The sequence below is a fragment of the Toxotes jaculatrix genome, chromosome 9, assembly GCF_017976425.1.
Source record: "Toxotes jaculatrix isolate fToxJac2 chromosome 9, fToxJac2.pri, whole genome shotgun sequence".
Lineage (NCBI taxonomy): Eukaryota > Metazoa > Chordata > Actinopteri > Toxotidae > Toxotes > Toxotes jaculatrix.
The window spans coordinates 13,003,644-13,014,978 of record NC_054402.1 but is presented as its reverse complement, the minus strand read 5'-3'; positions in this window follow the sequence as shown (position 1 = coordinate 13,014,978).

Below are 11,335 nucleotides of genomic sequence, written 5' to 3'. Positions count from 1 at the left end.
CATGCCTTATGACTTGTTCTGATGACAGCTACAGTCAGTGATAACAGAATGGTTCAACACGTATTACCTGGCTGGTGTGAGTTTCTGGACAACCACCAGGAAGACCAAGGATCAAATGGCATTTCTTGTAACACAGAGCAAAAGTCTTCACAGTATCTGATTCAGAGACTTGTTAAAATTTTGAATGTAAGCTGTCATTACTGTAATTTGGAGCCACAGGTAAAGATGTTAGTCAGAAGATTCTAACAGTGGCTTCAGTAGAAAACATGGGCTTGGTAAGTGCCATAATTCATCATGCTTAGGGAGTATGTACAGTCCATGAAGACAAAACAGCGCTGCTAACCTTTTGGTATGACCTTTTTTCCGCAATAAATTTCAATTTTGGAAAAAAATATTACAAATTGAATCGGTGCAGCTTCCAGGACTAAGATCTGGAGTGATCATTTCCCCAACTTCAGCCATAAAAAGCTAAAATCCCACTTCACTGACCTTTTCCAAGTATTAGCTTTGTTGATTTATGGCGCAGGCCAAATGGTGGAGCAATTTCACACATGCTGCATGTCATCATCAATGTTTTATCTTTCCCAGAATACACTAACATGGGATTATTGTTCAAAATTGCAGAAAACAAATGTAACTCTTGAACACTGAATTAATGTGAGAAATGACAAAACACTAATAAATGAGGTTCAATTCAGCAGGAACAAAGATGATGTTGTAGCACCCCTACGAATGCACGCCAACTCAAATCTCTAGGTTTACAGTTACAAACTTCTATTCAGGACATAGGCTCTTGGACATGTCATACACATCACATTTTATCGATTATTCTGTGGTAACAATGAGGTAAAATGTAAGCACAGACTAGAGCAGCTCCAAACAATGTAGTCATCCGACACTGTTTTCTGTTTCTCACAAGCTCGATTCCAGTGAAATCAGTGGATTTTGTAAAGAAACTAATGTTATGTCATAAGCTTTGTCTTACCTGCTTAAAATCAGAGGCCATAATTTGACACATATCTATCAATCTAGGCTCCACCAAAACAAAAGGAAAACATGCTTCATTGACTTTTCAGGGCATTTTTCCTTTCTGACGTTGTTGACTTTGAACATAAGCAGGAAATTACTCTCATATGGAAACAATGTTTGCCACATTCTGTCAGAATATCTTTCCATGATATTGACAGCATCGTCTCCTTTGGAGGAACTTCTCATAATCTTACTGGAACACCCTGCCGGTTTGGAGATGCGTGTATCTGCATAATAAACACTAACCACCATGAGAATATTATCGAACAAGCAAAAGCAATAGAAAAATAAACCCTGCAGGATTTCCCCTTCAAGTAAAAACATCTGTTGTTATCTTCTACAATGAATGGATCCTCTTACAACATCCTTACATCTAATGCATTAGTGACATGTTTTGCACTCTTGCATCTTTGCCAAATACACTTGCTTAAATCGAGACTGATCTTTGACATCTTTTGAGAACAACACTGGGTCATTTCTATGACCAAAAGTTGAAATAACAAAGTATATTTGTGATATCACTGTTATTTGTATTGTGTGAATCACTTTTGTTTTCTATCTCTGAAGCAGCCAGGATACACATCTACCTTGTTTTTGTTAAAAATTCAACTTAACATACCGCTCTATCCCTATACATCTCAATTTCATTCACGGAAACAGTGTTTCATGATAATAAAATTCAGATGTGAAGTCTGGCTCCATGCTTTTGAACAGCCTACTGCATGTGACCTAATACTGCAAACATTTGGCTGAGTGAAAGGTAACATGGTGTCTCATAAAACGTTGATAAATGTCGATGGTACTTACAATAAGGAACTAGGAGATAAGCATTAGGCATCTCAACAAGTTTCCTGAGCCTCAACTATAAACCATGTAAAAAAAATTCTAAACATTTTTGTAAAACACAGCACACAAACAATATGCATCACGTGTAGTTTAACTGGCACGCACATTACACATAACTGCTAGATCTCTTTAGGGAAGATCCCACAAACAGCTAATACATATACATATATATTTATTTAATCATGTTACTGTTAACTATACACTAACTAGTTTTATAATACCTAATGCAAACTGGCACTTCTCATTGCATGAAATGACTGATATATTTATGCTTATTTTACAGGTTAGGATGAAGCACAGCTGCATATTGTGCCACACAAGCCGAGTTTTACACCGTATTGATTGGGGGTTAAGTCACAGATGCATTTTGGGTTTCTCCTTTTTTAGTTCTATGAGCTACCTGTTATTGTCATTCCCGCTCACATATGGTACAAAACTGTGGCCCTCTCAAGAGATGTTGATGCAATGTTATTACACATGGAATTCACAGAAGATCATTCAACTATTTTGCAGCTGGAATATTACTTGAACATTAACCTCATTTTCTGTCCTTGGCTTTTTTTTTCTTGAATTTAAAAAAAAAAAAAAAAAAAATCAGTATACTTTAACGGAGGTTGGACCCAAATTACTGCAACTGCAACTACTGCAACAAATGTAATAATTCTACAAAATAATTGCATATACACTGACAGTATCACTCTGGGTTTTTGAACTTCTATTAAGCACCTGTAGCAACACATTTGTCTTTTTCATAGTTTGTATTGCACCTGTATGATGCACTCCTACTGCACATCTGCCCTTTTTACCTGTTTATATCTGGATCCTATCTCCTGTTTTTATCTGACAGGTTGACTACAAAAACCACCCAGTATGACAACTTAGCATTTAGAGCAAGGGCAGGTGAACGCAGATCAGCATGACGACAAGGGAGGGACAGCAATAGTTTATTGAAACTCTGTGATTTCCAGAGTCAGAAAAAAACTTAAAAAAAAAAAACTTATTACAGTTACCTCAACAGCTTTTTCATAAACGTCAGTAATAAATCAATGTTAACAATAACACACTTAACTATGAATTATCACTTCTTGTTGATACCAACACAGAAGAAGATGTTTAAGGTGATTTCCTGTTCACTTAGTCCACAAAATTGTGGCTTCAACACCTTGATGTGACATCAGTGACGCCTGACATGCCACAAATCCTCTATCAAACACCAGGTGTAAAACAACAGATGATCCAAGGATGCAAAAACTGATAAGTGCTGTGTCACTGCTGACTGAAGACAGTTTGGTTCACCAGGAACATGAGAAAGTTCTTTTTTTTTTTTTCCCCGTAAGCTAAACTGTGGTTGACTTTTGGACAAATGATCTGCACGTTGACCCTCTGGCTAAAATTACATTAGCACTGTCAAGCTGGGTGCATATCTCTGAAAGGTGCTGTCATCCATATTTACTTTAATCTAGCACACATTCCCTCCTCTCAGGGTCACTGTGCTTGTTTCTTGCATTAGACAGTTTGCATTTCTAAGGAAAAATAGCCAGTTTAATAACTAACAACACGATGACCTTAGAATTTTTTTTTGCATCATTCATAATTGCATGCACCTGCATTTTCTTACAAAGACGAATGATTTCCCAGATTAATGAACTCAGCTTTTATGTGAATTGTTTTATTACATATTATTGGTGTTCCTGCTTGTAAAAGGTGCAACATAAATTTAGAATGAACATCAATAATAACTAGACAATAGAAAGAAGGAAGGGAGGGTAGAAGAAGGATACAGTAAGGATGGATAGATGGGGATTGGGGCACAGAGGGGTTAGGAAAGGGAGGAAAAGATAGATAAAAATGAGTAGGAGATCTTAAGAGGAGTTAGGGAGGATAAAGTATGGAAGAATGTCAATAGTAGTGTGTCTGTCTGTGTGTCTGTTTGTGTGTGTCATTTAAATAAAATTAAATAACATATGAACAAATTACTTTGGGTCTCTAATTACATCACATTCAGTTATATCATGAACATACTTAACGCAGTTCAACACAGACTGACCAACAAGACTGGTAATGACACAGAGCATCAGCTAACAATCAGGAGCGAGCGCAAGAACAGCCAATACCAACCTCACAGTACAAATTGAGAATGGTAACCTTGGAAACAGCAGAATATCCCATATCATAAGAACCTAAAGTTAAAACAATAATTTAATGGTTTCTTCTGTTAAACATACACATCATTATTTGAAATTCATAACTATACAAGTGTTTACTTGAGTCTCCCCTTGGAACGAAACTTGGCAGAGCGAGACGAGCCAGTGTTTGACCTCAAAGTCCAACTCACCTTCCCTGTACAATAAGGCTTCTATCAAAATTTGGCTGGTGATGATGGACAGCTATGCTCAGGACACAGGCTGACCAATCGATCTACACCAGACCTACCCGTGTATCTCCATCATTTAATGATGGAAAACTTACCAATTTACTGACCTAACAATGATTTCACTCAATATAAAAAAAAATGTGATCACAAGTGTATCTCAGACGCCAATACAGATTTTAAATGCATTCACAAAACATCATCCATGGGCTGAATAACTGCTTGAGAAAGCCAACATCAGAAACACATTTACAACCAATTAATCAGATCAGAACAGCAATATTCTATCAATAACTCCATTTAACCCAGTCATCAATAACCAGTCAAAATACAGGCAAGTCATTATCAAAGTCTTTGTCCTTATACTCAGTTATGATGATTTTAGAGACGTTATCACCAGGGATTAATAAGGTTAATCAACAGATTAAAAGATTTTACAGGGAAGCACATGTGGAGACAGTTAAAAAAAAAAAAAAAAAAGGCGGCTGTAGATGCCTCCTTGCTCACATGAGACAGGTCGGTATGGTGGCCGTGTGTCCATGTGTGTATGTTGCAGAGAGACAGACAGGTGGCACGGCGGCCGATCAAACACACCCCAGCAGTAAAACAAAAACTTCACTTATTATTGGTTGATTTATTCTCATGCTGATCTGTTTGTGGACCTGAAAGAAGAAGAAGAAGAGGCACCTCAGTCTGAGTCTGCAGGTCAGAGCCAGTTCACCTGTGAAAATACAGGGTGGACTGATCCTGTCCAACACTTATACTCTGGACATCAGTTCACTGAATATAAATCCATCTGTGTGAAGCTTTACACACACTGGGGAATAATCATTTCCTGTCATAGTTATTGATTGTATTGGAGACTGTGATGTTTGATTGAGGATGACTGTGGTGCAGCTGAAAGATGAAGATCTTCAGACTGCCTGCAGGTGGTTTATTGATTGGCAGCATGTTCTCTTCACTGACCAGCATATCACACTCTTTAAATGTTATTTATTGATTAAATTGTGCTCAACGTGTAAATGGGTAAAATGGGTAAAAACTGTGTCTCTGTCCAACTCTGAGGACTTACAGGCCTGTCTCCACATAACCCTGATAACCTGAGCACGTGGGAGGTGAACTGAGGCCTAATTATCTCTGTGCTGCTGCGCTGTCCCGCGTGTCCTATTCAGCCTTTATCTTTACCACATGAATCACGGTCCAGAATATAAATATGTCAACCCACCAAGACTGAAGGAATATTTACTACAGAACCAGGTGAGCTCCACCTTAAAACATAACCCCAGGTGCAACCAGCGCACCATGGCACCCTAAACTGTGACTGTTTCCGGAACCATGTCGTTGGCGCGCTCATTGGGGCTAGTCTGAAATCGTGGACTGAAATGTTGCGTGTACTCACTTTTCGTAGAAAGTCAAGAAAGCCGTTCCAAAGCCGCCTGTCCAAGGTGAGCGGTGCGATCGAGACACACGCACTGAGGCTGTGTGCGCGGGTGTGAGCAGAAAGTGGCGTCTGTGGCTCACACGGGGGAAAGGCCTCTGTTGCAGCATCTGAAGAACAGAGATTCACAGGCTGATACACCTGGTCTGTTTCCCTCAGTGTGCTCGCACCGTCTCCATACTCACTCAGAAACTCGGTGGAAGTCTGCGTTCCGCGCACACGCGCTCTCCTCTCCTCCAAACCGGCGCGGTAATGGCGGACTCGGTGCACCGCGTGGTGGTCACAGTGGTACCGTGGTTTATCTGAACTACGAGCTGAAACCAGCTCCAACACACAGCTCAGCGTCCGGTTTTATCAGGGTACACTTTGACTCAAAGTCCCCAGTCTTCACCTGATGAACAACAGTATTTCACAGAGTTGAATGAACTCACAACCAGCGTCCCCGTGTCCACCTGTTTCTAACGTCCTCCCTCCCTCCCTGCACCTGCCCGTTTTAAGTCCCACCCCTCTAATAACCAGGTGGGTCGTCATCTCTGATTGGCTAACGATTTGCCAGCGATAATTGAGCCGGACCATAATATCACAGGCCATGTATTACAAACAAAACATAGAAACTAATAGGGGTGTGCCATACTGCAGAATTTGGTATGATCCGGTACCAAGTATATACAGGGCCAGTACTGCTGATACCCATACCAATATCAATACCTTTTTACTCTTGGTTTCTGGTGCTTATAAGCATCCAAAAGAAATGCGGATGGCCATGTTTTTACTGCTTTGGTAGCGTGAACGCGCAGAGGCCAAAAATAGAAGTTTTTCATTTCTAGTTTCAAAGTGCTAGTGTAATCAACAACATCACATCTATGTGGTGTATAACGAATCATGTGGGCTCTTACCTCAAAAAGATCTGCCAAAGACTTACATACAGTGAGCATTCACGTTTGGCCTTTACTGCTACAGGTTTAAGTTGTACTTCTGCGGATACTGGTAAGATAAAGCAGGCCATTATTGTATCTTGAAATTCATATTTTTGACTACTACTTCAACCTAACCTCATCTTTAGGGACAAATACCAAAAACAACCAAGTACAACCTCAAATTATTCACTGGACAAACTCCCACCTATTCGTTTCTACTGTCTAATCAATTATTACATGAAAAACATCTAAATTTAAACAAACAAGCAAACAAACAAAAAATACACAAGGGGATGTTTCCACTTTAAAGGCAATGAACTGAAGCTCAGAGTTGTTATTAATGTTACCTTGATATTTTAGCCATGATCCGACCACGAGAGAGTCCATCTTTGATTAGAATGACAGTTTGACCTCTTGCATTTTCCCTTAGTTCTGTTGCTTTTCCCCCACTATCACAGTGATACTCAGTGAGCAATGATCTGCTGGAAACTTGAGGCACAGCTTTGTTTATTGCAGGTGAAAATTGGCTGCACATTGAGTCACTTGAACAAACCTCTGACGACTAGATCAGATGCACCTGAGTGTCATCTTAACGTATGCTTCAGTGGAAGGGATATAACTCAAGGAAATCTGATCTTTTGTACAAAGGGGTTAAGTGGTTTTGGTCCCAGACTTTTGAACCCTAGTGCTTATATTTTGTTTTCATCCCAGCTGAATGAAAGAGTGTCTTTTGTATTGTCCAATAGGCACAATATTTTTCATCCCAGCTGAATAAAAGAGTCTGAGGAATCTGGGCATGTCTTCAAAAGAGCGGCTATTGTGGACCAAGTTTTGTTTTTCAAACTCTGGCTTGTATTTACCTTTCAAAAAAAAAAAAAAGGAATGCTTTAGTGTTGTATTAGTTTTTATACTGGACTGCAGCTAATATGACAGTCTCTATAAAATTTATTTATCAATTTATATATCCGAGATAGCTTTAGCCAAGCATAATCCCTGTGAAGAGAGCAAACGAAAAAAAAAACAATAAATATAAAAATGTTGGAAGTAGTAAGAAGGAGAGTTAAATAACTGAAAAAGCATCAATATCACCTGATGAGCCATCCATATGCATAACCAACCTTTTCCAGAATGGTTATCTGTTCAGAAAGATAGAACTTCACTCTTTCACATGGGGCTATGAGATCATGTCAGTAATAAAAGTAATCGGCTTCAGCCCCCCTGAGACCCCGAAGGGGAAAAAAAAATATGGAAAATGAATGAATGACTCTACAGATATGACAGTAGATATAGCTGCAGACAAATGGCACATTTTTCTGTGAGGAAAAAAATCTGGGACGCTCAACTGTGAGAAATATTTTTACATATCACTGCATTTTATTGTGAAATAGTCCATGTACAATCATTTCTAGTCTTTCGCGTGCCTTTGTTTGGGTGAGAGACGTTAAAATATGCCTGAACAGATCCTAGTTTTGTCTTTCCAACTACAATGGGCCGGATTATATGATGATTGATTTAATTAGACCAAACTGTCCACCTCTCCCACGAAAATCATGAGAAAACATGTGGTCTGAAATACCACATCAAGACAAAGGAGAGAAAATATTTCAGCCTACCATTCATCCATCAAGTCTCAAAAAGCACATTCTCTCACCCATGCCCAGTGTCGAGCAGTGGGAAGACAGCCCAAGCTCTCTTTCTGCCATTTAATTAAACAATTACAATCAATAGATGGACCCTGGTTCCTGTAATGTATGATAAAAACACTGCTGTGCTCTGTGGACCCCTTTCTGTGTGTCTTAGGTTGTGATGTAAAGGCTAAATTGCTTCCAGACAAACACCTCATAGGTGAAAGAAGACCTGGCTCAGAACGGCTGTTCTCGCCCTCTTAAAAGTCTTATTTTTGGCTTTGAGCACTGCCCACTTAATTTTTCATTCACACCTCTGACCTTATGTCTGAGTATTACTGTATAGAGAGGGAGTGCAGCGCTGCAGCAGCTGAGACAGAAAGGATAGACAGATCCGACGTCATAAAATACCACAGTAAGTACACAGGATTCCTTTATTTCCCAGGACCCCATTTTGTCCATTCTCAAAGGCTGATCGAGGGATTGTTTACGATAAAACATAGCGATCAAGCCAGAGACTATGCAGACAGAGGAGACTCCACTGCCGAATACAAAGGTTAAATCTCACATGTAACCTTTCATAATGGTAATGATAAATCTATTGGCAATAAATATAGTAAGATAAAGTATGGCTGACAAGTTTCCTTTAGAAATGAATCAGGACTTTGAACTTTATGAGGCAAAAGACATTTCAAGTTGTAAAAGATAATTTGGCATAGACAGCACACAACATTAAATCAAAAATACAACTAAAAACATCTTTATTTTTCATTTTAAATGCATTCAAGCCACTGTAATTTCAGTGTTGTATAAATTTGTTAACCACAGTGCAAATTCTATAGATGCTTCTTACAGATGCCAAACTATGCAACTTTTTTAAGAGCTGTCTGTCAACTTCTCTCATAAGCCTGAGTCACTGAGGTCTACCAACCATCAGTTTATCAGTCCAGAATATTTAAGATGGGGCACACTGGTATTTCTTGGAAACGGTCCTTTTTCTTATCTATATTACTTTATTGTAATATAAACACAGACTTATTCCTGGATATCAATCTATTTGCACCAGACATTTTAAATGTTTTAGAGCCACTGTGTGCAGTAGTGCTGCATTTACTCACTGCAGTACCCAGACCAGATAAGGAGCAAGGACTATAAACAATATGTCCAAAGTATTTTCTCACAAGTCCTACAGCATTTCTTGGAGAGCTTTTAACAGCAAGCATGTCCGTAATGAAGCCAAAGATAATAAGAGAAGGGAGAGGGAAATTGCGAAGACAGCCGGATAGATAATTTGGCTTTGGAGATATTCAATTTGTTGAAGATCCACCCAAGACATACTGTATATGAGAGGCTTGGTTGGGGAATTTAACCATGTAGGTTCAAGAAAGTTAAGACTTGTTTTTTTTAATTCATTTCCAAACTCTCTGATAAATGACATCCATGGTACCCTGGTGCATTAGTGGAGGATTTATATCAGCTGTTTTCACAGCTGCTCTTCTCAAAGCCTTTACAGAAATTCATTGAATGCAAAAGTGAAATCTGATCAAGCACAAACCAGGACTTGTACTATAGAAATGAAGAAAAGGAAGACAACATTTTAAAGCGTAGTGTGTGTTTATATATATACATATATGTGTGTGTGTGTGTGTGTTTACATATATATATAGCTAGAGAGAGAGAGAGATACATATTTATGTATACAGAGGGTCATTCTTGACTTTGAAAATAGAGGCCTTTTTACAGAACGTCCAACCGTATCACATGGTTTGACGGTTGCTCAGTTGTTTTGGAAATGGAAACCTTTTTCTGTGATATGGTTGGAAGCTCTGTAAAAAGCTACAAAGTGCACCTTGAGTTGGGATTGTTTTGGCAAACGACTTTTTCCAAGTTCAAGAATGAGCTGTCATACTTCACTTTCACTTTTGGACAAGACGTCCTAAAAGTGCTGTAAATAAAGTCATAACAACTCCATTTGCTGATGTAGACAACTGTGCAAAAAGGCTAGTAAGTAGTTGGGAATGTATCAGATTGGCTTTCATTGAGCTATGTAAAGTCATGAAAACAGCTCATGAGCTGCGTGGTGTGTTTATGGTGGTTTCAGGTTTATGGTAGAAAATAAAGGAGGAAAAGGCTGGGCTCTAGAAATGAGCCCTGTGGGATACCTTGCACAGTATCCACTGATGACAGTGATGATAAGGTAAATTATGACACAGAAGATACTAGATGAAGTATGTAAAAACAAATGAAAAGGTATGAAGTGAATTAAGGCTCCACAAAATACATTTTACTATACCAGTAAAGAGTTACAGTAAATGTAAAACTGGAGCAGTGAAAATAGGATTCTTTGTAAAAATGTGAACTCACTTCTTCCATTAATAAAATGTGCCCTTTGTGAAAGTATTCCACATACAACTCAGGTCATTCAGATTAATACTGACATTATAGCAACTGTAGAATGCTGATATCCAGAGGTGACATGAACTACTTGGCATTAGATTGATGAGGTGTCCTTTTAATCAAATACACAATCAAATCAAACAAGAATAACATGTTTCCAACTCAAAATCAAATACTTTGATGAATTTCCTAACAAAAAGAGTAACATTTCAGTGGATACGATCATATTTCGAATTCCCAGACATCTCCACATTTTGCCTTTTGTTATTCAAAGACGTTTCACAGAGAAAATACTCCCTTATGATTCATGTCTTTGAACTTAAAACAAATCCCTCCACAGTTTCTGAATTCCACTGGTGGTAAGTAGTATTTCTCCTAAAGCCAAGTAGGCTTCAGCAATATGGTCCCCGTTAGCTTCGTAATCACTCTTTCAAATAATAAATCAATCTCAACTGAACTGAATTCCTCCATGTTTGCAATCCCATCACCCTCTCCATCATCCATGTCCAAATGGATCCTACAGATCCGATGAGCTCTTCCTGACGGCCTGAAAACACACAAAAGTTCTCATGTTTCAGTTTTTGTATGAGCTATTGGTAGACTTTGCTGTGCCAAGAGACAAGTTTGTAAAGCAAATGTGTCATGTTTGGTGTCTTGTGTGAAATGCAGTGGTGAAAGAAGTGTTTTAGTATTTATTTTATGCAAAACATTA